Here is a 26,388-nt window from a genome sequence, read left to right as displayed (position 1 = left end):
GGTAAAGATGCACCATCCAAGGCCACACTAAACATGCTCCCAACCAAAATTAACAAAATCCCCTTGATGCCCCAAAGTGACACAAAAATTCCAAGAGCAAAGCCAAACCAGACTACCTTTCACCCTGAGAGTCCGTGAAAGGCTGGCCAAGTCAGAAAATCCCTCAGTGACATTCGTGTTTTGTTGTATGCCAGGCAGAATGGGATGCCAGAGGCAAAATAATTTTAAAAATTCAAAATAGGGACTTCCCTGGTTGTCCAGTGGTGAAGACTGTGCTTCCAACACAAGGAGCACAGGTTCAATCCTTGGTCGGGGGACCAGGGGCCCCACATGCCTCTCAGTGTGGCCAGAAATAAATAAAATATAACTTAAAAATTCAAAATAAATCAAGTCAAATATAAAATGAGAACCTGCTCTTCAAGACGTTCACAATTTAGGCATCAGCCACATGTGCAGGAAGATCCCCTGGAGAAGGAAATGGCAGCCCATTCCAGTATTCTTGCCTGCAGAGTCCCATGGACAGAGGAGCCTGGAGGGCTATAGTCCATGGGGTCACAAAGAGTCAGACATGACGAAGTGACTAACACTTCCCCTTCACTTTCACATGTGATCACAAGATACATCCCACATACCCACACTGGATAGAAGCTCAGCCTCTGTGTCTCAGTTCCCCCTTTGGATAAAACTGGAACCATGCTAACAGTATTTGTCCTTAAAGGACTATTGTGGGGATTAAATGAGCTACCACATGTGAAGGGCTTGGAACACTGTCTCGCAAATGGTCACTCTGAGTTAACTGTTATCAGTCATCTCATGTTCTGATGACAGATATAAGTTCTGGTAAAATTATTTTGAGGTATCCGTTCATTTGTTTACTCATTCACTGCTGAATCAATGACTGTATACTGAAGATCTACCACATGCCTTGGAAGGAAAGCTATGACCAATCTAGACAGCATATTAAAAAGCAGAGATATCACTTGCCAACAAACATTTGTATAGTCAAAACTATGATTTTTCCAATAGTCATGCACAGATGTGAGAGTTGGGCCATAAAGAAGTCTGAGCAACAAAGAATTGATACTTTTGAACTGTGGTCCTGGAAAAGACTCTTGAGAGTCCCTTGGACTGCAAGGAGATCCAACCAGTCCATCCTAAAGGAGATCAGTCCTAGGTGTTCATTGGAAGGACTGACGCTGAAGCTGAAACTCCAATACTTTGGCCACCTGATGCGAAGAGCTGACTCATTTGAAAAGACCCAGATGCTGGGAAAGATTGAGGGCAGGAGGAGAAGGGGACAACAGAGGATGAGATGATTGGATGGCATCACCGACTCAATGGACATGGGTTTGAGTGGACTCCGGGAGTTGGTGATGGACAGGGAGGCCTGGCATGCTGCGATTCATGGGGTCGCAAAGAATCGGACACGACTGAGCAACTGAACTGAACTAAACTGATGCTAAATTTGAAGCGCCAATACTTTGGCCACCTGATGTGAAGAGCCGATTCATTAGAAAAGATCCTGAAGCTGGGGAAGACTGAGGGCAGGAGGAAAAGGGGGAAGCAGAAGATGAGAGGGTTAGATAGCATCACTGACTCAATGGACAATGAGTTTGTGCAAACTCCACAGGACAGTGGAGGACAGGGGAGCCTGGCGTGCTACAGTCCATGGGGCCGCAAAAAGTCAGACATAATCGAACAACAACTGTGTGACTATGTCTATGCCTGGTCCTGGAAACAAGACTAGAAATACTGACCCAGGGGCTTAAGGAGCTCACCAGCCAGCAAGGAGAGTGGGCATGTCCACAGAGTCACACCATGATACGGACAGCTGCCCGGGGCATGTGGTGAGCCTCATGGGGGGTGAGCACAGGGGAGATTCATCACGTTCCTGACCATAAGTCAGAGTTGAGGTGCAAGGCGGCAAAGCTTAGAGAGGCAGAAAGTGCCCAGAACATGCAGATCCTTGCTGAGGAGTGGGGACTGGAATCTGTAGGTGGCAAAACAACCATTGAAAGGTTTTAAGCCACAGAGTGGTGTATGATCAGATTTTCTTTCTTTTTTTTTTTAATGGAAATTTTGGCACCCATATGGAATAATAGCAGGAGATGGGTGAGGAGGCAGGGAGAGCAGGCAGCCAGGGAGGGGCCTTCCAGGTTGAGCAGGGATGCAGGCATGAGCAGCCAGCAGAGACAGACGGACAGAGGAGGGCATATCTGATATCTGAGACTCACTCGGAGGTGAGCCAGAGAAGCGGTGATTGAGTGGGTCTGGGACCCACCAGCCCTGAATCACGCATGTGGTGCCAGCAAGGGGCAGGGCAGGGTGAGGAGGGTGGGTTCCAGCCGAGGAGATGCCCACAGGGCTGTCACTCACTGCACCACCAGCCTGGGTCTCCTGGAACCACATGACAGACTCTAAGACCATGAGACTTAGGTGAAAGTTAAGTGGAATCCACAAGGGATCTGGGACAACCTGGAGTTGAGACAGCTCAGACCTGCCCTTGGGAACATCATCACAAGATCACGGCTGGAGCTAAAGCGGGGTGACCCTGGGAAAGTGGGTGGGCAGTGATTCTTACTAGGGTCACAGACCCCTTCAGAAGTCAGATAAAACCATCGAGCTGTCCCAAAGAAAAACACACCAACAAAAATGAAATATTTTGTATATTGGTATACAAATATTGGTATATTGGTATACAAATATGGTATTATTGGTGGGAGATAGTCCAGAACTACCTTAAACACGGTGGGAAGCTTCCGCTGTCGATGAGAGAAGGCAGGTGAAGCCCTGGGGTGAACCAGCCTGGTCACTGTGGAGAAGGTCTTTTCCTGTAGGAGGCGGGCCCACTTCTTAGGAGGGAGTTGGCATCTTCAGTGGCCACAGCTGCCTGGGCAAGGAAAAGCACACATGACCGTGAACTTGCATGGAGACAGTTAAGTCATCCACCACTGCACAGGTCTCAAGGTGTCCAAACTAACAAAACAAGCTTGCAAAGCTGAGTCACACGTTTCAAGAGCACGTCCTTTGAGAAAACAGATTCAGGAAGTCAAGTCGGGGTGAGGAGTGAGAGGTTGACAACCCCTAGTTTGTTTTAACTAAACACACACACCTGGCACTTTGCTGTACATTGGGGCGCAGGAATGAGTCAAACCACCTCAAGGAGCCCATACCTTAAGGCACCTTGAGAATAGTGCTCTGAGAAACTCTCCAGGTGCCAAGAGAAACTTCCGGGCCCTGTTTAAAAACAGGCTTCCTCTACGAATTGTCACTCTTCCTTTCCGCTCTTCTTTAACACCTGCGTTCTAAATTACATAATTTGCTACTGAGGTTGTGTTGTTCAGTTGCTCCATCGTGTCCAACTCTTTTTGACCCCATGGTCTGCAGCATGCCAGGCTCTTCTGTCCTCCACTATCTCTTGGAGTTTGTTCAAATCCATGTCCACTGAGTCAGTGATACTATCTAACCATCTCATCCTCTGTTGCCCTCTTCTCCTCCTGCCCTCAGGCTTTCCCAGCGAATTGGCTCTCTGCAACAGGTAGTCAAAAGTACGGGAACTTCAGCTTCAGCATCATCAGTCCTTCCAATGAATATTCAGAGTTGATTTCCTATAGGACTGACTAGTTTGATCGCCTTACAGTCTGAGGGACTCTCTGTCTGGGTGGCCCGGCACAGCATGGCTTATAGTGTCATTGAGTTATGTAAGCCCCTTCATCACAAGACTGTGATCTATGAAGGGGTACATAATTTGAGAAAACTTCAGAAAGCTGAGATGGGACTGCCCTTCTGTGACATCCTGCAGACATTTCATCATCCACTCCCTGGTCTGCAGTTTACTTTTAGTATTCTGGAGTCTGATATTTTATTTTTTCTTCACTTTCCCTCTTCCTCTTTGCCCCAGAAACTTCTTAAAAGGATTTTCATATCCACGCTGAATGGCCTGCCCTCTGCTCCCCAGTCTCATGGACCTTGTGAAATGTGTCACGTAGGACACCACAGGCTCTTAGTCACTCCACATGAAGGGACCCCCCCCGCCAGTCCCCATCTTACTGGACAGCTCTACAGCACATGGCCCCCACCTGCCCCTGCTCTGACCATCTCCCTGGAATGAGGCCCAGCCCTTCTCCTCCACCAGCACCGGGCCATCTCCGCTCCTGGCTCATCTGTAAGCCCTATGTCCTTCTGCCTCCATGCTACCTCTACAGTGCTTCCCACGACTGTCATTCAGTCCGATCCTTTCTTCTCCTGCGACTTCTGATCAGCTCTGAGTGGATTCTCTGATCAACAGCCTCTCTCACGGGCTCCTGCATACCCCCTTCCTCCACAGTTAAGAGTGCCGAGTTACACAGGCTCTCCTTGACACCCTGCACTGGCTGCCTCAGGGACGCAGGGCTCTGGCCACACTGGGTGGCTCCCCCCATCACTGGAACTCCCTGCCTGGCCAAGGAAGAAGGGTACAGGGCAGGCCCACTGCATCTCCTGCACTCCTGGGAGGAGGACCCACCCTTAACACATCCTTCATGTGCTAAGAGCTCAATAACACGTGTAGAAGTCAGGGCGGAAGGAAGAAGAGAAGGAGGGAGGGAGCAAGAAGGAACCCACCCACCATCTTTGCACTAGACCAAAAAGGGAGCAACACCCACCTGGAATGACACAGGGGAAGCATGCGCTGCCCATGAGTCAGAAAACAGGCAGAGGGGAGCCATCCCTGGGGCTGGAGATGGCTGAGACTTGCCCGGGAGAAGGTGGACCAGTGCTTAAGGCGTGGGACAAAGGCTCACAGCTGGAGGGGGCAGGAGGTCCGAGGGAGTGGGGAGCAGGAGCTGGACTGGAGACGGAGCATTTCAACGCCACAAGGAATTCTGGGTCAGCAGCTGTATCCAGAGGAAACAGCAAAGATTTCAAAGATGGTTTTGATTTTGAAATCGATTTGTAATAAAATTCAATATATCCTTTTGTTATTTGTTGCTTTTTTTTTTTTTCTTTTAATATACTGACACATATACGTGGAGCCTAGAAAAATGATACAGATGAACTTATCTGCAAACCAGAAATACAGATGCAGACACAGAGAACAAATGTATGGACACCAAGGGAAATGAGGTGGGAGGAACTGGGAAACTGGGACTGACAGAGACATACTATCGGTACTATGTGTAAAATAGATGACTAATGAGCACCTACTGTACAGACAGGGAACTCGACTCAATTCTCTGCGGTGACCTAAATGGGAAGGAAATCTGAAAAAGACTCCCTACAGCTGACTCACTTTGCTGTGCCGCAGAAACTAAAAGCATTGTGAAGCAACAAAACATCGATAAAGAAAAATTATCCTTTTAGAAAATATCTACAGTCACTGATTTATTCCACCATGCTATTTCTCAGGTGAATTTTCCACATAAAATAAGATGATTAACTCCCCCAGGAAATGAAGACGCGCGTCCCGCCCCCCGCCTTTATTATGTATGAAATTTCCCAGACTTGCTGACATCGTCTCCATAGCAGCTTCCAGCTGATGTGCAGAGGTGCAGCGGTGCGCTGAGGTGCCCAGGGTACTGCCTGACCCAGGGCAGTCACGGAGGGGTGGGGTGACCTGAAGCCTCAGCCAGTCACCCCCTCCATCACTCCAGGACAGGTGCAGTGGGACTGAAAACAGGGCATCGCTTTCTACGACGCTCCCCGAAACAGCGAGCCATCATGAACGCCCCAAGCAGAGCCGCCATTGCTTCTTGGGGGTAACATCCGGAAACCAGCGCGTCACAGCACCACTGGGTGGTCCACGGACCACAGCTGCAGGCTCATTAAAGATAAGGTAAAAATGCAAATCTGAGGCATAGAGCAATTTCCTACTAGATCCAGAAAGACAAACTTCAACGTGAGCTAAATTAAGAACAGAGACGAAGTATCAGAGTTTACCATGAACGTCCTGGCCCCAAGGAAAGCCCCACTTCCGGGAAGGACGGACTTCATCCATGGCGCCTTCCGGTCACCGTGAGAAACTGCAATCCCAGTGCAGACAAAGGAAAAGAGACATGGTGGGAGTAGGGGTGCTGTCATAAGAACCAGAGGGGTGTCCTCAAGGCCCAGAGTCCCCACGCAGGAGGAGGGGACATTTGCTTCCACCTTGTAGCCACAGAGAATCTACTACCATAAGGCCTTCTTATTCTTGAGGAATTTCCTTCTTGTTTCTGAGGAATTCCCCCTCATTGTGAAGCTTGTCTTCCAGGACAGAAGCCAGGCCTGCAGGGGCTGAGGTGGCATACAATGGACACACACACGGCAGGCACACACAGAAAATGCAGGAAGACACACGAGTGTCTGGGCTGCACGCTCCACACAGGGCCTACAGGGGGCCTTGCTGCGTGGGGTTCAGGGGGTTTCTAGCCACAGTAAGCTCCAAGCCTGACTCCCCGGCCCGCCCCCAGTCCCATCCCATACCGTGGGGGCCCTTAGCGTGCCCACAGGCAGACATCCCCGCCCGCCCAGACCCCGCATACAGCCCTGGCCGCTCTGCAGACCAGGCAGGCCCTCAGGAGTGGAGTACGCAGAGGACCACCAGGAAAGAGGCCTGCATCCACCCTGGACTCCGAGGACAGGCTACCTGGGCAGGGAGTTCCAGGGCTCCTGGGTTCTGGACCATCCTCTAAGCTCCAAGACTCCTGGCCATGCTGAGGCCTGTGGCCAGCTGATAAGCAGGGCAGAAGCCTCCAAAGTACGGGGTCTGGGGGACTTCCCTGGTGGTCCAGTGGTTAAGGGGCTTCCCAAGTGGCTCAGCGGTAAAGAATACGCCAGCTAATGCAGAAAATGTGGGAGATAAAGGTTTAATCCCTAGATGGGAAGATCTCCTGGAGAAGGAAATGGCAACCCACTCCAGTATTCTTGCCCGGAGAATCCCAAGGACAGAGCAGCCTGGTGGGCTACAGTCCTTGGAATCACAAGGAGTCAGACATGCCCAAGCACTCACACCTCACCAGTGGTTAAGACTCTGTGCTCCCACTGCGGTGGGGCATGGTTTCAATTCCTGGTCGGGGAACTAAGATCCCACATGCCACACAACCAAAATCAAACAAACAAAAAATATAGGGCCTGGGTGGGATCTGTCCTATCCGAGTTTAAGGGAAGTTTCTGCAGAAACCCAAGGAGACATACTGTGGCCCTAAGGAGCCCCTCCCTCTTCCAGGGACCTGAAGTAGCAGAGCCCCGCCTCTCAATACAGAAGGGAAGTGAAGTGAAAGTCGCTCAGTCGTGTCTGACTCTTTGTGACCCCATGGACTATACAGTCCATGAAATTCCCCAGGCCAGAATATTGGAGTGGGTTGTCATTCCTTTCTCCAGGGGATCTTCCCAACCTAAATCGAACCCAGATCTCCTGCATTGCAGACGGATTCTTTACCAGCTGAGCCATAAGAAGGAAATCCTGATGGTACTTCCCATGTTTCCACTTCAAGCCAACTCACTCTCCACACTGAGTGTCTCCCTGCACAGACACAGATGGAATCATTTAATATGACTTCTCACCCCAAACATTAACAGACACAGCCTACATGTATGGCTGACATACTGGAGAAATACTCAGAGAATGACGCTGTAACTAATGAGTCCCCAGGGAAAGCAAAGACTATAAAGCGGATTCTTTAGCTTATGAAATGTCACCCCCACATGCTCTATGGAAAATTAGTGGAAACATGCATGGGGGATGGATTATGGTATTAAAATGAAGCCCATAATGAGGACCTTCACCTCTGACAAGCATTCAGCCAGCTATTAAACAGTCAATATTTGGACTAAAAATGTCAGTTTTAAAGACAAGGCAATAAAAGAACTTATAAAGTCAGAGAACTACATGATGGTGGAAAATACTTTAGAATTCTATGTTTACACAAGTCTTTGTTTCTTAAACTAGAGACAAAACCCCAAAGAGAAACTGCCAACAGCCAGGGAGCTCAGAGTCTATCTTCCTGCAGCAATAATTCTCCATGAGGATTTTCTGGGGGGAGTTTTTATATTAATATAAAATGAATTACATTTATTATTTTATATTAATATAAAATTGTATATTTATATAATACATATTTACATTAATACAAAATTTTATATTAATGTAAAATAATAAATGTAATTTAAATATTTACTTAAATATACTAAAAACATATTAATATGTATCAATATCTTATATTAATATAAACATTTATATTAATATAAAATTAATTACAAAATTTTTTATATTAGAGGATACAGGACTATGTCATGAAGCAGAAAGAAAAGTCTCCAAGAGATAAAACATGAGACAAAAAACCGTCCCTTAAGGTGACATCATGGCATGCTCAGCCGAGCATCCACTCCTGACGTTCCAAGAGGAAGGTTTTGGAGGTAAGATCTGAGAGGCACTGCCCTGGGTGAGCACCACAGTCACCTCTACTGAGTCCCCCTGACACCCCACAAGGCTGGAGACTAACTCCAAGGACAGAGAGGACCCCAGGCGGGCTCTGCACCAGGAAGGAGAGCTTGGACGGGTCGGCCTGGGGGTGACCACAGTGTGCTCCCGAGTGACACGGCTGCTCCCGCCCTGCAGAGATGAACGACACATCCTAAACCTCGACCACATGACCACGTGAGAAAGAGCCTTCCACGACTGTGACCAAACAAAACCATCCCACCAGAGGCGGCAGGAATATACATCCTCCCCCAAAACCCCAAAGTCCAAAACCCCCTGAGATACTGGAAAGCTTCCTATCAGCAGGCAGATCCAAAAATGTAGCTCACAGAACTGACTCAGTTACCCAAACAAACGGGGAAAGGAAAGTTTTTGGTTTTTATCGTAAGGATATCGCAAACAGGACATGAAGATAAAGTAAAAATAGCCATAGAGGTTTCCAGTTGCTAGGAATTCTAAGCTTTCAGCTCTTACACAGCACCATATTGGTGGTGTCACATGGATTTGCAGGGAAGAGGTGAAATGAGGCAGGGAGGGAAGTGATTCCTGTCACAAGCGGGCTACAGACAGGAACGCCCTTGACCACCAGGCTGGCGTTTGGCAAGGTCTCCACTCTGGCTTCCTCAGGCTCCTGGACGAGAGAAACCAGACTGTGATGGAAGTGAGCCTGGTCTCCATCCCTGGCGCCTTTTTAATCTATTGACTGGGGACTTCTGCAGAAACTAATGCCTGTGGCCAGCAGATTGTTATGTAAGTGAATATTGAAAGGTCTCCAGTCAATAACATCTGGGTAACAAAAGGCGTTTTGCTGTGTCTCTGGTCAATGTGTTAAGCACACTGCCTCGCCCCTTCCAGCATCTTATCCTCCAGCACAGCCCCAACCCAGACTCTTGCCAAAAGCTCTGAGACCGATCGCGGCCAAGACAAGACTTGCATAGTCGCCAGAGAGAGAGAAGATGCCTGGAGCACTGGCTCCTGCTCAGGTGAGAACAGTCCCGCTTCCCAGAGTGGGGTCCACAGATGAGTCTCAGAGGACCAAACAGTCTCTGCAAGAATCTTTCAGTGTTTTCACTCCTGGGGTTTGTTTTCTTACTATAGTAAAACATGCATATAGTGAAACACACAACAAATCTTAAGTCCACAATCCCATAAACCAGGACAACTGCAGACACCAAAATCACCCCCATCAGGATGCAGACATTTCCATTCCATCTCCCCTGCAGTTCCTGTGAGCCTCTGAGCAGTCACCTCCTGGTAATGCATGTGGCCCCACCAGGCTGATTTCTATCGTCTCCTCTACAACCTCCTGACAGTCAGTGCGTGTGCACCCCAATGGCCAGCTCACACCTACTATTCTTGCTGTTTAGTCACTAGATTATGTCCAACTCTTCTGCCACCCCACGTAGAATAGCCAGCCAGGCTCCTCTGTCCATGGCATTCTCCAAGCAAGAATACTGGAGTGGGTTGCCAAGTCCTTCCCCAGGGGATCTCCCCGACCCAGGGATCGAACCCTTGTCTCCTGCATTGGCAGGCAGGTTCTCTACCACGGAGTCACCTGGGAAGCTCCCGCTGCCATCCGTGCCTTGCCCTTTCAGGGCGCTCACCTGCTTTAGTGCTTGCATTACTTGCTACCACCCGATGCAGCTAAAGCATGGTTCTCAGTGGGGCCAGCACGCCCCTCAAGGGAGCATTCTGGAAACTGGCGAAGGGGACTCTCTGGGTGGTCATTTAGTGGCAGAGACCATGGATGCCACACGTCTGGAATAGCACCCTCCCACCCAACAGTGAAGACCTGGCCCTCATCCTGCTTAAATTCCAGGCTCCCACAGACCTTCATGCTGACAGAAGCATCATTTACCACTTTGGGAGCCTGGCACCCCTACTCCATCCTCCACTGGGATAAAATACATTTTGCTGGCACAATTTCATAGATACTGAATTTTCCTGGGATGCAATCACTGTGAAAACGGAGGGAAGACAGGCCTTGCATCACCACTCAGACCTTGATCACGGGTCAGTCCTCACCTAGGGGTGCATGGATCTCTGCCACACTGTGTCTGCTCCAGGCTACAAGGGCAGGCGTCCTGTAACCCTGCCATCAGTCTGCATAAAGCACCATTGACTTCATCAGACCAGCTGGGCCCTACCCAAGCATCCACACACCAAAATACATCATTCTAACCCAAATTACTTATTTCTTACATATACTACTATATTATTTGGGAATTACGTTGTAGCTAAGTTTTATTATATCAACTCAGAATTGTAAAGGGGGGGGGTGTTTAAAATATTTTCATGAAAAGGGAGTATTTGTTTAGACCATGAAATTTTCGCACCTTGTTTTATGTCCCTGGACATGTTCCAGTGTCTCCTGATTTATAGTCTATGGGAACTTGAATAGAATTTGTATGCTGCTGTTGTGTGAAAACTGTACAAATCTTAATTATGTTAAATTGGTTCCTAGTGCTTTACAAGCCTACTTTTCCTTCTAATTTTCTATTCATTCTATTAATTTTTGAGAATTTGATATTGAAACTCCAACTAAAAATATTATCTACTTAAAAATAACTGTAATTTATAGTGCAACTATATGTAATTTTGTTCTGTATTTTCCTGTCCTGTCACTGTGTTATCATACTTTCATAATTTAAAAAAGAAAAAAGAAAGAAAAAAGGAGGGGATGTTGGGTTTTGAGTGAGATGAGAAGCACCGGTCTAAAGTGATAGCATCTGACTCAATTTGACTCTTGGTCAGGAGCCATTGGCTGTATTTTCAGGGGTCCATGAGTTCCCTAGGGGCTCAGATGGTAAAGAATCTGCCTGCAGTGCACAAAACCTGGGTTCGATCTCTGGGTTGGGAAGATCTCTTGGACTAGGGCATGAGAACGCACACCAGTATTCTTGCCTGGAGAATCCCATGGACAGAGGAGCCTGGTGGGCTACAGTCCATGGGGTTGCAAGAGCCAGACACCATTGACTGACACTTCCACCTCATGAGTTCTCTGGTTTGGGAAGCCAGCTGTGCAGAGCCTGGAATGCCAAGCTGCTCCTCCATCAACAGCACCCTGAGTCCCAGTGAAACCCAGCTACCAAACTGCACTGTAGTGGGGGTCATTTGAGAGATGGCCTGAAACTTGCTCTTTGTACCTCTTAAATGGGAACTGTCAGGAGCGAGTGCCTGCTTCTGTCCACCAGGAATGCTTTTGCATCTCCTGAGTGCTTCTTTCTCATCTTGGAGACATGGGAGGCTGTGGTATGCCAGGTGTCCTCTTTTCCACTGCCTGCAGGAAAACGTGTTGGTGGTGTCGGCCTCAGCTACTCATTAGAACCACGCTGGGGACTCTAGGAACACGAGTGCCCCGGGCACACTCCGAGGTGCATGTTAGTTTGCTCTGCAGTCCCCTCCAGCAGTGCTGAGAGTGCCCTGGGCGGCGTGGAGAGGCCGGCAGGATGGAGCACTGGCTTTCCTTTGTTCCTGCAGCCCCACTGGGGTCACCCAATAAGGTTCGCACTGAAAGAAGTCAAAGTGTCAGTCACTCAGTCGGGCCCAACTCCTTGTGACCCCACAGACTGTAGCCCACCAGGCTCCTCTGTCCACGGGATTTCCCAGGTGAGAAGACCGGAGTGGGTTCCCCTTCCCTTCTCCCAGGGGATCTTCCCAACCCAGGGCCTGAACCCAGATCTCCTGCATTGCAGGCCCATTCTTCACATCTGAGCTACCAGGGAAGCCCCTAAGGTACACACTAGTACCTATAAAATAAACAACAATGACCTACTTATACCCACAGCAAACTTTATTCAGTATCCTGTGATAAACCATAATGAGTGCAGGGCAGGGGGGAAGATTCAAGAAGGACAGGACATATATATATATATACTTACGGCTGATTCATGCTGTTGTATTGCAGAAGACAACACAACACTATAAAACACAACACTATAAAGCAATTATCCTCCAGTTAAAAATAAATTTAAAAAAACATAATGGGAAAGAATCTGGAAACTGAATAGTTGAATAACTGAATCACTTTGCTGTATACCTGAATTACTGTGAATCAACTATACTTCAATTTTTAAAAGTACACAGTTTCATCAAGCTTTACCTTTTATACATTTCTAGATTTCATTTTGTCTCCACTTTAAAATAAATTTTTTTGATGTGTACCATCTTTATGGAATTTATTACAACATTGCTTCTGTTTTGTTTTGGTTTTTTGGCCCTATGGCATGTGGGATGTTAGCTCCCCAGACCAGGGATTGAACCCACACCTCCTGCCTTAGAAGGTGACGTCTTAACCATGGGACCACAAGGGACGTCCTTGTCTCCACTGTTGTTTTGCTTTCTTCCCATTTTTAATTCATGGTGCTGAACTCCAAAGTATGCTAGTGACCCACAACCCAGGGGAAGCCGGCCCCTTCCCACACTCAGTGAGATCACTCTGCAAGTTCCCGCGTGCCACAGCCTCCTGGCTGCAACAGCACTGCCTGGGGCCCCAGCACGTACTGGGGTTCAAGGGGGGCAAAGCTGCTCACGCTGAACATCCTGTCAGCCCACCTGACATCCTGGAAGACAGGAAAACACAGGCAACTGCTGGCTGACAGCAGCAGATGGGGAGCAACAGAGGCAGAGTCCGTGACAACTCCTGTTCTTCAAAGGGGTGTGCTCACATTGAGTTTGTCACGTGTTAACAGCATAAAAATAACCCCTGTGCTTCCCTAACCCCAGTGCTATGGGACCTTCACTGCAATTGTCCAGCTTTGGCACTTTGATCAGTGAGATGCTCTCCACAAGCTCTCTGCCTACTTCCAGACGGACACACCTGCCACAGATGCAGCCCAGCAACAGGCTCTCCATCCGTCCCTGTCCAGGAGCATGGCTGAGCCAGAGTGTATCGAGTGATGCCCAGGACAACCACACCTTGTCCACAGGGACAAATCCCCAAGAATCCCACTAGGCAAAGAGACCTCCAATGTCCTCTACTTCACCAAGCAGACTCCTGTCCAATCAAGGGCAGTGATTAGCATCCATCTTGTTCACTACTCTGTCCTCAGTACTTATCATAGAAGAGTACCCGGCACACAGTAGACACTCGATAAACATTTGTTAAGTAAACTGTTGCTTAGTCATTCAGTCATGTCTGACTCTTTGCGAACCCACGGACTGTCGCCTGCCAGGCTCCCTGTCCATGGAACTCTCTAGGCAGAATACTGGAGTGGGTTGTCATTCCCTTCTCCAGGGGATCTTCCCCACCCAGAGATAGAACCCAGGTCTCCTGCATCATGGGGAGACTCTTTACCATCTGAGCACCAGGGGGTATGACTACAAAATACTAAAGGAAGTACTGAATAGGATATAAAACAGGTGAGAAAGAACCCACCTGCTGATGCAGGTGACACAGGAGACGTGGGTTTGATCCCTGGGTCAGGAAGATCCGCTGGAGAAGCGAATGACAACCCACTCCAGTATTCTTGCTTGGAGAATCCCATGGACAGAGGAGCCCAGCCGGCTACAGCCCATGGGTTCACGGAGAGTCAGACACGACTGAGTGCCTTAGCACACAGCATGTGGAGTCCAGAGGTCTCTGTCTCCTTCTGGGTGCCAGCCCTCCACCAAGTTAATCACCCCATCTAAGCTTCTGTTTCCTCCACTGTGACAGGAGGGTGATAATTGCGTGTCTCTCGGGAGACTGCTGGGAGGATAAGAGCAGTCACTATAAAGGGGCTTATAAACTGTAAAGTGCTGCGCATGCCTGTTGTGAATGAGTGTCAACCTAGTGTCCGCAGCCACACCACTCAGTGTCAACCTTCATCTGCAGGAGCCACAAGTTACCCTTCCCCACGGTGTTTAGGGCATTCATAACTATCTCGTCCAGGAGACAACCCTTTCGAGCCCAAATCCCTAGGAGGGCCACTCCCAAACCAGTTCAACTTGGCCGGATTAAAACGCCTGCAAGCAACTTACAGACACACCCTAGAATAAACCTCCAGAAAGACTGCCAAGTTCCCCAAAGACAGATTTGAACAGCTTTTACTCCTGGTTCACAGAGGAACAAAAACAACCACCCTCCCCCCAAAAAGACCACCAAAAACAAAACACAGATTAAACCGCCATCACCTCCTTACAAGACAAAATGACAACCAAGAGTAAGAGAAAGGACGCTTGCTTTCTGCGCGCTGTGCAGGGAAAAGGGACGAAGGTGCCAAAGCGACGGTCGCCCCTTCTCCCACCCCCAACCTCGCCCCCAGCCCTCCTACCTGGCGCCCGGCGGTCGGCGGTCGCTTGCGGGGAGGCCGGGCGGGCGGAGGCGCCCTGGGAGCCGGCGCATCACATCCCCGCGGTCGGGAGCCGGACCCGCGCTCCCCGCCAGCTCCGCCTCGCGCCCGGGGAAGTGCGGGCGCGGCTTCAGCTCGGGCTCCGCCGGGGCGGGGACGGCTCCCACTCCGCCCTACCAGGGAGCCGGGAGACCGCCGGCCCCTTCCGGCGCCGCCCTCCCCTTGGCATCCCCGCGCAGGACCCTGGACGGTGGCCGCGGGCGCGCCCCTCGGGACAGAGAGGGGACGACTCACTGTGACCTCGGCCCCGTGGATGTCCCCCACCCCCACGGCGGGGCCCCTGGGCACGACTTCCAACGGAATTCTCGACCCCAGGGACGCTCACACTCCAGTCCCAAGCCTGACTTTGAGCCAGCCTCAGGCGCTTTGTTGAACTTCTCTGAAGCTCCGTTTCCTCTTCCGCGAAGAGGGATCGTAACAGCACCTACCTCTTGGAGCAGTTGGCGGGGGTTCAAGGCGCTAATGCTGTCAACCTGGGGCCAGGGGCAGAGCCGATGCTCCACAAATCACCTGCTGCTTTTATTGCCACTGTTACGCGCCCGGGAGAGAGAACAGCAGTGCATGTGGTCCAATCTTGATATCAGACTTCTTGGCCAGACCTCGTGGGCTTTTGAGCTTAAAACTCACTTAAGTTCCTTTTGAACTCAGCGGAATGCAATGAACGGGTCACACCTACACCTCCATGGGGAGGGTGGGCGGAGGGAGGATGCTGAGGTCCCCGTGCGCCCCTTGGTTCCCGTTCCAATCTGTGCCTCCAGCGAGTGACTGGCCCCCAGCTTGTTTTGAGGACTTCACAGGCCGACCTCCCAGGAGACACGGAGTCAACGATGATCGTTTCCTTCCTAACAGAACACACCACCCCTTCCTATATCCCTTCCAGCCTGGGCAGACGCTGGTGTCCTTCACCCCTCTCTTGATATTCACATCAGAAACGCAGGAACTGAGGTAACCTCAGCTGCCCCAGATAATTCTGAGATGGAAGAAAGCATAAACCATCCAGCAGCCACAGCTCTTCTGCCCTAATGCCTGCCTTGTGACCACAAATGATGATATTTTCTCTTTTTTTTTTTCTTTTTCTTTTATCAGGTTCCAGAGTTCATATGCTTCCTCTTTCTGGGAGGAACAAGCTTCAGTCTAGGGCTGGTGATCAAGCATTATGAGAACTCATCTCTTGTCCCATCTCGTAGTGAATTCCTATTTAGATGATGGTTCTCAAAACCCAACTTGCATGTTAGAATCACCGAGAGGATCTGGACCGCTGATGCTCAGATCGGTGTCATCAGAGTCTCTGCGGCTGAGACCCAAATATCAGAGTTTTGAAAGCTCCCGTGCTTGTGTGCTAAGTCACTTCAGTCATGTTCGACTCATTACAACCCCATGGACTGTAGCCCGCCAGGCTCCTCTGTCCATGGAATTTTCCAGGCAAGAATACTGGAGTGGGTTGCCATGCCCTCCTCCAAGGAATCTTCCTGACTCAGCGATCAAACCCTTGTCTCTTAGGTCTCCTGCATTGGCAGGCGATTTCTTTACCACTAGTGCCACTGCAGTCCCTTGGATTACAAGGAGATAAAACCAGTCAATCCTAAAGGAAATCAACCCTGCTTTCCTGACTGATGCTGAAGCTCCCAACACTTTGGCCACCTGATGCAAAAGAGCCAACTCCTTGGAAAAGACCCTAATGCTGGGAAAGATTGAAGGCAGGAGGAGACGGGGACAACAGAGGATGAGATGGTTGGATGGCATCACCAACCCAATGGACTTGAATTTGAGCAAACTCAAAGTCTGGCATGCTGCAGTCCATGGGGTTGCAAAGAGTCAGAACTACCTAGAGACTGAACAACAACGTGTGTCACCGTAGACCCAGGCGATTGCAACGTGTGTGCAGGATTGCAAACAAGTGTGTGTCCAGACTTCTACACTGCTGCCGATTCTCTGCATCTTCCACTTGAAACTGCTTCATTGCATGTGTCAGTTAATGAAACTGACATGGGGGGAACCAGCTCAACACTGCAGAACTAGCCCAGAAGCGATAGAACTGTCTTACTGTTTATGCAATGGAAGTTTTTAAAGTCATTTACAAGTAGAAAGTAAAACTGATTTGTGCGATCATGTATAAATAATAATTACATTTTCATTTTTCTTTATGTTCTGATGCCTCCCACAAACCTCTACCCCAGCTATTCTGCTAGATTCCTGGGCCCCTACACCCATGCGGGACCCTCAAAAAGCCCCCCATTGTCGGGATGAGACCTGAAGGCCTGCCCTTCTCACCTGTGACCACTGTTCTGTTGGGATCCTGAATTCATCATCTCCCACACTCAGCTGTGCTGAATGCCTTCCCTGGCTCCTCCTCCCTCTGTCTCCTAGGTAACAGGTGTGTCCACCTGCCCTGCTCCACCCTGGGTTGGAGGCTTCAGAAAGTGGAGACTGTCACCTAAGTCACTGCCCGCTCTGGTCTCAGCATCACACAAATGCTGTAGATGCAGCGTATACTTTAGGTCAGAGACCTTTCATGAAAATAATGACACATGTAGTGTGACAAAAGTGTGTGGGAAACAGAAACAACAGAACACTTCTGGAGTGTGTGTCCCTCACTACCCTCCCATCCCTGAAACTCTCACTTGGGAGACTTGACTGTCTGCTACCCCCTGGACCACCTTCCCTTAGAGAGACTGTGTGTTAGTCGCTCAGTCGTGTCCAACTCTTTGCGACCCCATGGGCTGTAGCCCAGCAGGCTTCTCTGTCGATGCAATTCTCCAGGCAAGAATACTGGAGTGGATTGCCATTCCCTTCTCCAGAGGTACTTCCTAACCCAGGGATCAAACCCTGGTCTCCTGCATCACAGGCAGATTCTTTACTGTTTGAGCTACAGGAAAGTCTAAGAGAGACTGTATTCCCAGAGAATTTTCAGCCTCTCTCCTACCCATCAAGCTCCTCAGATCATGTGACCCTCTTCAGGAGGAACGTCTTACAATGCAGGAAAGAAACAGCACCTTGTCAACTGGTACAGCATGCTCTCGTGGTCTGAACACAAGACACTGCTCATGGCCAATGAGGCATGACACTTTGAAGGATTGTCCATTGTGAACATTGGACAGACTTGACAGCTCTAAAGAGGGAGAGTTTATGTGCTTGTTTTCTTGACTCCCCAAAGCTAAAGTGTTGGTGAACTCTGAACCTCTCATTATATCATAAACCATCGAGTTCAGAAGGATGTACATTCATGTAAAGGGCGCAAGGTATTTTTCCCACCCAGAGGAGCAGAGTTAAGCAGGAGGCGATAGGGAAAGCAGAGGAGATGCTTGGTGTTTACTGACCTGGATGGTCGCTGAGAGGTGACCCAGCACCCATTCTCCTCTGCCACCAAACAAGAGAGAGACCCTGGCCTCCTCCCGAGAGAGGAGGCTTGAGGGGGCCCTGGAAGAGACCAGAATCCCTGGGCTCCCCGAGGTGTAGCCCTGGATACCACCCATGTCATAGCAAAGTCTGGGGTCCAGCATGGCCAAGGGGCAGCTGGACAACAGAAATGCCGGGCCTGGGCCAGGCTGCCTCGCTAGGTCCAGTGTTCAGAGTCCCAGACCCTCCAAGGGGACATCAGGGGGGCTGAGATGAGCTGGCACAGGTGGGGACCATCAGGGCAAGCTCAGTCTCCACTGGGGGATGTAAATCCAGAGAATGACCTTCTGGCAGAACCCTTATCCGGACCCCAGGACAAGCTGAAAGCTTTCCCTACCTCCACCTCCATCACGTCCGAAGAATCCCAGTTACCGTCCAGAGGAAAACGAGCTGCTTGAAGAGGGGAGAGTTCTGAACAGATTCTCTTAGGTTACACAGACTGAGACGTAACCCAGCGCAGACTAAACAACTCTGCATCGCCAAGGTTGTTTTTTTTTTTCCTGGCATCAGATGGAAATGAGGCTTCACGCGCTAAGCTGACTTCAGTCATGGAAAAGTTTTTCAAAAATTACATATTCGCACAAGAGGCCTCTGTGACTCTGGCTACGCCTGTTTTCTTTTTGTTGTTGTTTATGGAACTGCCGGTAAGTGTTCACAGAACCGCAGTTCCCTGAGAGAGGTTTAGAAACCACTGTCCTAGATGGACTTCCTTCTACGGTCTAGTCTTTTTTGCTCCGTTCACACATTTTCCATCCACTGGCCTCCAAAGAATGACTTTTTAAATCTATGTCTCTTTCTACGTCCTGTCACTGCAGCTTCGTAGCTTTAACGGGCTGGAGGCTCCCTTTCTCTCCATAAGTAGTTACGTGTAAAGTTTACACGTAAGTGTAAAAGTTTCTTCTTCAGAAGGACACAGCTCTTCTGATGAAGGCAGTGGGATGAGCAAGCATTCAGGCCCACAGTATCAGCAGGGACCCTGCGGGGAAGCACGAGGAACGTCCTTCCAACCACTACCACCCCAGCAGTGAAGGCATGCCCCCTCACACAGCGGCCTCACGGCGCCGATGAGCTACCAGCCGCTGTTCTGAGGCGTCCTGAGGGCCTGAGCAGTGATGGCATTTCCTCCAGTTCCGACTCTTCAGGGAAGAAGCTGCATATCAACGATGCGTCTCGGCACCGTCACTCCGCAATGAGCACAAGTTCCGCAAGTTCAGGTGGACTACGGACATCTCAGCGCCCTCGTGAACCTGGGCGAGAAGCCAGCGGAGACCAATGGCTCTGATGTCAACCACGAGCACAGTACAAACAGCCAGCATACGGACATTCGTCATGCTGGACTCACTGCCAAGTGCCCAGGGAATGAACGTGTACTCATTTCTTTAGGTCATTTCTTCCTTTACTTTTTTAACTTAAAGATTGTTAGAATGGAAAACTTCCTCCTGACCTGGAAATTTCTGTAATCATCCTTCTACTCCAGTTCCTCTGGTTTTTAAGGCTTTTACCAATCAGCTATATGTGAACTAGAAGAGGAGAGCTGGGGAGAAAGTATAAAATATCAGAAAAGTTCCATGGACAATAAACTACTTCTTAACCTCCTCTGTGTGCTTCCCAGGTGGCACAGTGGTAAAAGAATCCACTGCCAACGCAGGAGATGCAAGAGATACAGGTTCAATCCCTGGGTTTGGAAGATCCCCTGGAGGAGGAAATGGACATGTACTCCAGTATTCTTGCCTGGAAAATCCCACGGACAGAGGAGCCTGGTGGGCTACAGTCCATGGGGTTGCAAAGAGTCAGACACGACTGAGCAGGCACACACATGCACATAACCTCCTTTGTGAAGAAGACAAGACACACGTGGCAGGCAGCGCTGCCACTTGTAGTTCTAACTGTAGCTTTCATCTTGTTCAATGAAGGTAAATGGCCACAGAGGCTCCTAGTATCTGGTTTTTGCCATGGTAGCACAGAAAGCATACAGCAAGTTCCAGGGCCGACTGCCTTAGTAACTTCCAAGAATTGTTAGTAACCCAGCAGAACTGGACTGGTGGGCCTTCTCTTTTATACCAGGCTGTCTTTGACTTGGTGACTGCTTCAACACATAATACAAAAGCACATATGACCACGTCATCTATCACCATCCAAAAGGCGGCCGTTACCGACTTCCCCACGTCATTAACACAAAGGGTCGAGCGAACCTTTTGTGCTCAGTCATACACAAAATATGTAACAAGAGTACGGCTTTCCTTAAACACGGTTCTCAATCTAATATTCTTTCCTTGTAACTCGGAGGCCCCCAGCATCATTGGTTTTTTACAAGATTCTGGAATTGGTCACTTTCCCTTTTCCCTGAGCACCCCAAGCACCTTCCAAAATCCAGATGTTTCAATCTCTCAACCCTTTGATCCTTTTGGAATATAACTGCCAATTTAATTTGTTTAAGTGGTTCCCTTCCTTTCAACATGATCACTGTAGTACATTAAAGGGATTTCCCAGGGGCTCAGTGGTCAAGAATCCACCTATCAACAGAGGAGATGTGTGTTCGATCCTTGGCATGGGAAGATCCCCTGAAGGAGGGCATGGCAACCTACTCCAATATTCTTGCCTGGAGAATCCCATGGACAGAGGAGCCTAGCGTGCTACAGTCCATGGGGTCCCAAAGAGTCGGACATGACTGAGCGACTAAACAAATATATTAAAGGTGGATGAAAATTCTCTACTCCTCCTTTAATTTAGAGGCAAAGTCTGATTTCCCTTCCCTTGAATCTGGCATCCCCTTAAATCAGTGACTTACTCAACCAATTCCAACCAATAAAATGAGGTAGAATGGAATTTCTGGGACTTCTGAGGCAAAATCATTAGAAACCTTTCAGCTTCTTCCTGAGTCTCTTGGAGGACTCTCTTGGTGCCCACTCTCCGGAGACTGCCACACTATTAGAAACCCTAAACCCCGTAAAGACCACATGGATGTACCCCAGTCCACAGCCCCAGCTGACAGCCAGGACCTACCCCAGCCATGGGAAAGCCATCTTGGGTGTTAAGCCAGTCAACTCTAGTCAGCTGCTATCTGACTACATACCCAGGAGGGGTGCCAAAGGAAAACCTCCCAGCTGAGTCCCCTCAACCCACAGAAGCATGAGTGGTGATAATACACTGTTGTTTTAAGTCACTGAGTTTGTGGCACAATAACAGACAAGCAAAGCAATGGCCACACTCAGGAATGTGCCATGATTCTCCATGGCCCGTCCTGAACCATGGCGAATCAGTCCAGCCTGCGACATCTCCCAGAATTAAAATGACACTGGTCTCTTTTCTCCACCGTCACCTCTGAACACTGCCTAGTCACAGAGTTCCTTAATATCTATCTCACCAGCAAATAAAGGGAAAATGAGAGGTATGAGGTGGTCAAATAGGTTTAGCTTTAAATACACTGTTTAGAGTAAGAGAAGTAGCTTATAATCATGTACTTTTCAGCAAATGCTAACTGCAAGAGTGATTTAGTTTCTAGTGTTGTTATTCCATGATTTTCCAAGAAATAGTACAACCCATGAGAAGTAAGCCTCTGTCAGCGAAGATACTTAGAACAGTAAAACGAGGCCATGACTTGACAACAGAAGCAGAAGGAAAATCTGGGCAGACTCAAGAATGCCTAGTTATTTAATCATTTCCTTAATTTCCAAAGGTTATATGAATACTCACCTATTCCTTTCTCTTGTCTTTTCTCAAAACAAACAGTTTGGCAAAAACTTGGCAGCTGGTGAACTACTGTCCAACAGTCATCCCTATTCACTTTGCCCCCAAGGAGGATGGAGCTGGGTCCAAGGGTTGGGAGATGAGGCCATAGGACCACAGATGCCTTCTTTGCCTCTTGCATTCTTACTAGTAAGTCTCTAAATTAAGAACTTTGATGGACGATGCTGAGCCATCCCAACTCTAGGGTGATTAGGCCTACTTATGAGCTCAGCCTGTGGTCAAGAATATAGCTTGTATTGACCTCAGATAAGGCCAATGCCACGGGGCCCTGAGTCATCCCAAGAGTGACCATAGTAGAAGCCTATGATCTTAATTCCTCAATAACTGCATAAAAGATTCAGGATCCAGACTTGGGACCAGTATTGGGCAGGAGACACAGAAGATTCCCTGAGTGTGACTTCTGTATGGGCACTGAAGATGCCTTCTTGTATTCCCCTAGATCTGTGCTACCCAATACATGTAGCCTCTAGAAGCATGAAGCTGTTTTAAACGTTAGTAATTGACATGAGTTTAGCAAACTCCGGGAGATAGTGGAGGAGAGAGGAGCCTGGCAAGCTGCAGTCCATGGGGTCACAAAGAGTCGGACATGACTGAACAACTGAATGACAACATAATTACTTTACATTTGTAAATATAATGCTTTGTCCATAACTATTTCATATCTATACTTTTTATTTCTCATATTTATTTTTATAAAATAAAAATATTTTTATATTTTATTACCAGAAATATTATATTTCTGGTAAATATAATACCTTCAAGGGTTAGAACCATGTATTTTGGGGGGAGGATGGGGAATCTCTCTGCTCTCTGTCTCAAAACACTCATATCAACCATATCACTACCCTGGATGTCAGAATTAGTCAATGTATCAGCTAAGGAAGGGCTTCCCTGGTGGCTGAGATGGTAAAGAATCTGCCTGCAATCCAGGCCCATTGACTCATTCTTGGCTGGCAGCAGAATTCTGCTACAGTCTCTGGACATTCACAGATATGACAGTCAGCCATGAACATACCTCAAATTCCTTACCCATCTCAGAACACTTTCTCTCAATTTTGGATGGAAATGCTTTGAGAATATTTATAAAACATAAACCAGAAATAATAAATATTAGCCAGGATCAAGACTTTTAAGGAAACAAGTAGACTGTGAATGATGTCAAGTGAAAAACTGCCTGGCGATTGCCAGGTTCTAGAGACAGAGAGACCAGTCTTAAGGCAAAAGAAAACCTCCATAGGTTGTGAAGGTAGGCAGGAAAGTGAAGGGGGAGAGGGCGGGGGAGGCCTATGAACCCACTGTCTCCAGTCTTGCCGAGCCCAAGAATAATGAAGAAAGACTTATTAGCCATCACAATCGCTTGAACACAAACATCAAGAGGAAGATGTTTAGAGGAAATTGTACAAATGTTGACAAAAGATTGTTAAAGAGTAAAAGATATTCTACATTAGTGGTTCTCAAGGGGCTTCCCTGGTGGCTCAGATGGTAAATAATCCGAGAGACCTGGGTTCGATCCCTGGGTTGGGAAGATCCCCTGGAGGAGGAAATGAGAACCCACACCTACTCCAGTATTTTTGCCTGCAGAATCCCCATGGACAGATGAGCCTGGTGGGCTACAGTGAAGCACAGTGATTCTCAAAGGTCCCTGAGACCCACCCAGGAGGTCTAGAAAGTCAAAACTACTTTGATACTAATTCAAAGATAGCCTGTTCTTTTTCTACGCATGTCTTCCCACAAGAAGCTTTTATTATTGTTGTTCAGTCACCCAGTCGTGTCCAACTCTTTAAGACCATATGGACTGCAGTACTATAGCCTTCCCTGTGCTTCACTGTCTCCTGGAGTTTGCTCAAATTCATGTCCATTGAGTCGGTGATGCTATCTAACCTTCTCATCCTCTGCCGCACCCCCTCCCCTTCTCTTCCTGCCCTCAATCTTTCCCAGCATCAGGGTTTTTTTTTTTTTCCAGTGAGTCAGCTCATCACATGCAGTGGCCAAAGTATTGGAGCTTCAGCTTCAGAATAGTCCTTCCAATGAATACTCAGGGTTGAATATCACAGGAAACTACATGACCTATAATATCTCAAAGACTAGGTCAAGATACAAGAATTTGTCTTCTGCTGAGCCAAATATTAGTGAGATTTCCAGAGCAATGGAAACAGCGTAAAACATTGCCAGAAAAAAATTCTATTTTTAAACTTTGTTTTAAAAATCTAATAATTTTTATAAAGGAGATGTGACTTATGGTAACAGGTAATGAAGTTACTATTTTCAATGATTAATAAAAATTCATTTTAATATTTAGTTTCATTTCTAGATCAATATCAATAGTTAATCCATGTAAACAGATCTGTTTAAAGTTTGCAATAATTTTTAAGAGTGAAAGGAGGTCTTTAAATCACAAGTTTGAGAACTTCTGTTCTGCAAAAACAGAAGGGCAGGGCTTCTCTGGTGGCTCAGTGGTAAAGAACCCACCTGCCAATGCAGAAGACATGGGTTTGATCCCTAGTCCGGGAAGATCCCACATACTGTGCAGCAACTAAGCCCATGTGCCACAACTCCTAAGCTTGTGTTCTAGAACCCAGGAGCCTCGACACAGAAGCCACCACAATGGGAAGCCTGCACACCGCAGCTACAGAAGAGCCTGTGCAGCCGTGAAGACCCAGCACAGCCAGAAATTAATTTTAAAAAATCTTGGGCAGCTCTACGGAGACCACCATGAAGTTCAAGGAAGCATCTTCCCAGAAGCAAGGATCAAGGGAAGATCAAGGGGTGAGAAGTGAGCACCACCCCAACAACGGCTGCTTCACCTGTTACCCAGACTTTGCGACGGAACTACACTAAACAGCAGCCCCTCCGAGCCTCCCTCATAAGAAACCATGGCCTAGCTCACCGGTGGGATCTTAACTGCTCTCTCGGTCACACAAGTCCCAGCCTGAGTTTCTCAAAGGACGTGAAAGACCGTGAGTGTCATTTACAGCTTACCTCCCCACTGGGTCCCTAACTGTTCATCTAACCCAAACCTAGTAACTGACGATACAGGAAGGACACACAAACATCCGGACATACACGTGTCTGAAAATGAGTTAGATGCTTTCACAGAACATCCCTTCAGAGTCTGTCATACAGAGGGAAGGAAGGCAGTCAGAAAGAGAAAAACAAACATCGCAGATTAACACGTGTATGGAGAATCTAGAAAAATGGTACAGACGAGCCTATTTGTGGGGCAGGAATAAAGATGCTTCCTTGGTGGCTCAGCTGGTAAAGAATCTGCCTGCAATGCCAGAGACCCGAATTCAATCCCTGCATTGGGAAGATCCCCTGGGAAGGGAATGACTACTTATTCCAGTATTCTTGCCTGGAGAATCCCATGGACAGAGGAGCCTGGAGGACTACATGGGGTCAGAAAGAGTCAGACATGTCTTAGTGATGAAACAACAACCCACTCAGGCTCTGTTAATCTATGGAAGGGTATAACATTCCTGCCCTGTTAACAGAGAAACTTCACAGGGTAACTGAGAAACTTACAGATAATGGATGTACCTGAGAATATTTTTAACTGAATAGAACTGGAGTGGCTTGCCATTGCCTTCTCCGAATAATACTACACAGAGAAGCAAATATTACTGAAGCTCTATGAGCCATAAACTCCTAATGTGATCTCATTTTGAAATAGGGATATTTCTGGCAATGAGTGGATCAGTATTTCTGACTAAAAGGGTAGCTACACTAGTGCATACAACAGCCAATAAGCTTCTCGTTCCAAAACACCAACCAAAACCACAGCTAAAAAAGCAGGGATTATCTGCACAGATACTCCAGTCTAAAGTAATCAGGGATGAAAGGCACAAATCGCTTGGTCTCAGGTGATAGGATACTAAATATAGTCAACACTACAAAGGCCTCTCAGGAACCAAAATCTAAACAGTACTCAAGACCGTGAAGGGCTTCAAGGAAACAAAAGGGTGGTTGGCAATCAGAAGTTTCTCAACCTTCCTTACGCAAACTCTGAAATACAAGTACTGCCACGCTGAAGTGGTTCTGTTTCTCTTCATTTTTCATTGTTAAAAAGCTTTAGCCAAATTTGAATCATTTCCTGTCTGAACAACTGCAATCTCTCTTTCCCGTCCTTCCTACACAACTAAACTCCCAATTGCTTCTGCCAAAGAAATTCCCTCCTCATTGCCAGATAAGCATCTTAAGCTATGAGACGTCAGGTGCACACGCACACACGTTCCCACTCTACTGAAGTCTCTCCTGGCGCTCCAGAGCGTGTGTCAGCACCTCACTTACCACACATAGTCCTTCACGATCTTGTCTATTCACCATCTGTTTCTACTAGCATGTGTGCCCCAGGAGGATAAGAATGTGGTTTGTCTTATTCACCATCACATTATCATTATCTAGAAGAAAGTCTGATATGTGGTAGATGTACATCATGAAAAATGAATATCACTGAATTCTGTACACTGAAAGTTCTTTTAC

The 26,388-nt window shown here is 48.1% G+C and overlaps 1 protein-coding gene across 7 annotated transcripts in view; it reads right to left on the bottom strand.

The window, feature by feature from the left end:
- Positions 1-26,388, bottom strand: part of IL1R1 (interleukin 1 receptor type 1) — an 84,414-nt gene that overhangs the window by 34,251 nt on the left and 23,775 nt on the right. For 3 of the 7 annotated variants that reach the window (XM_043468031.1, XM_043468037.1, XM_043468038.1), the window contains exons 1-2: positions 14,689-14,846; positions 2,739-2,890 (exon numbers count right to left, since the gene is read on the bottom strand). The gene's annotated coding sequence lies outside the window, so the exon portion shown is untranslated. Of the gene's footprint in view, positions 1-2,738; positions 2,891-4,643; positions 4,875-14,688; positions 14,847-18,499; positions 18,644-26,388 lie in introns of those variants that run through there. The other 4 variants (XM_043468033.1, XM_043468034.1, XM_043468035.1 and 1 more) reach the window with 4 other exon arrangements.

Source organism: Cervus canadensis, chromosome 5 (genome assembly GCF_019320065.1).
Source record: "Cervus canadensis isolate Bull #8, Minnesota chromosome 5, ASM1932006v1, whole genome shotgun sequence".
Taxonomy (NCBI): Eukaryota; Metazoa; Chordata; class Mammalia; order Artiodactyla; family Cervidae; genus Cervus; species Cervus canadensis.
The sequence above is the reverse complement of the archived record's forward strand: the minus strand, read 5'-3'. Positions and strand labels throughout refer to the sequence as shown.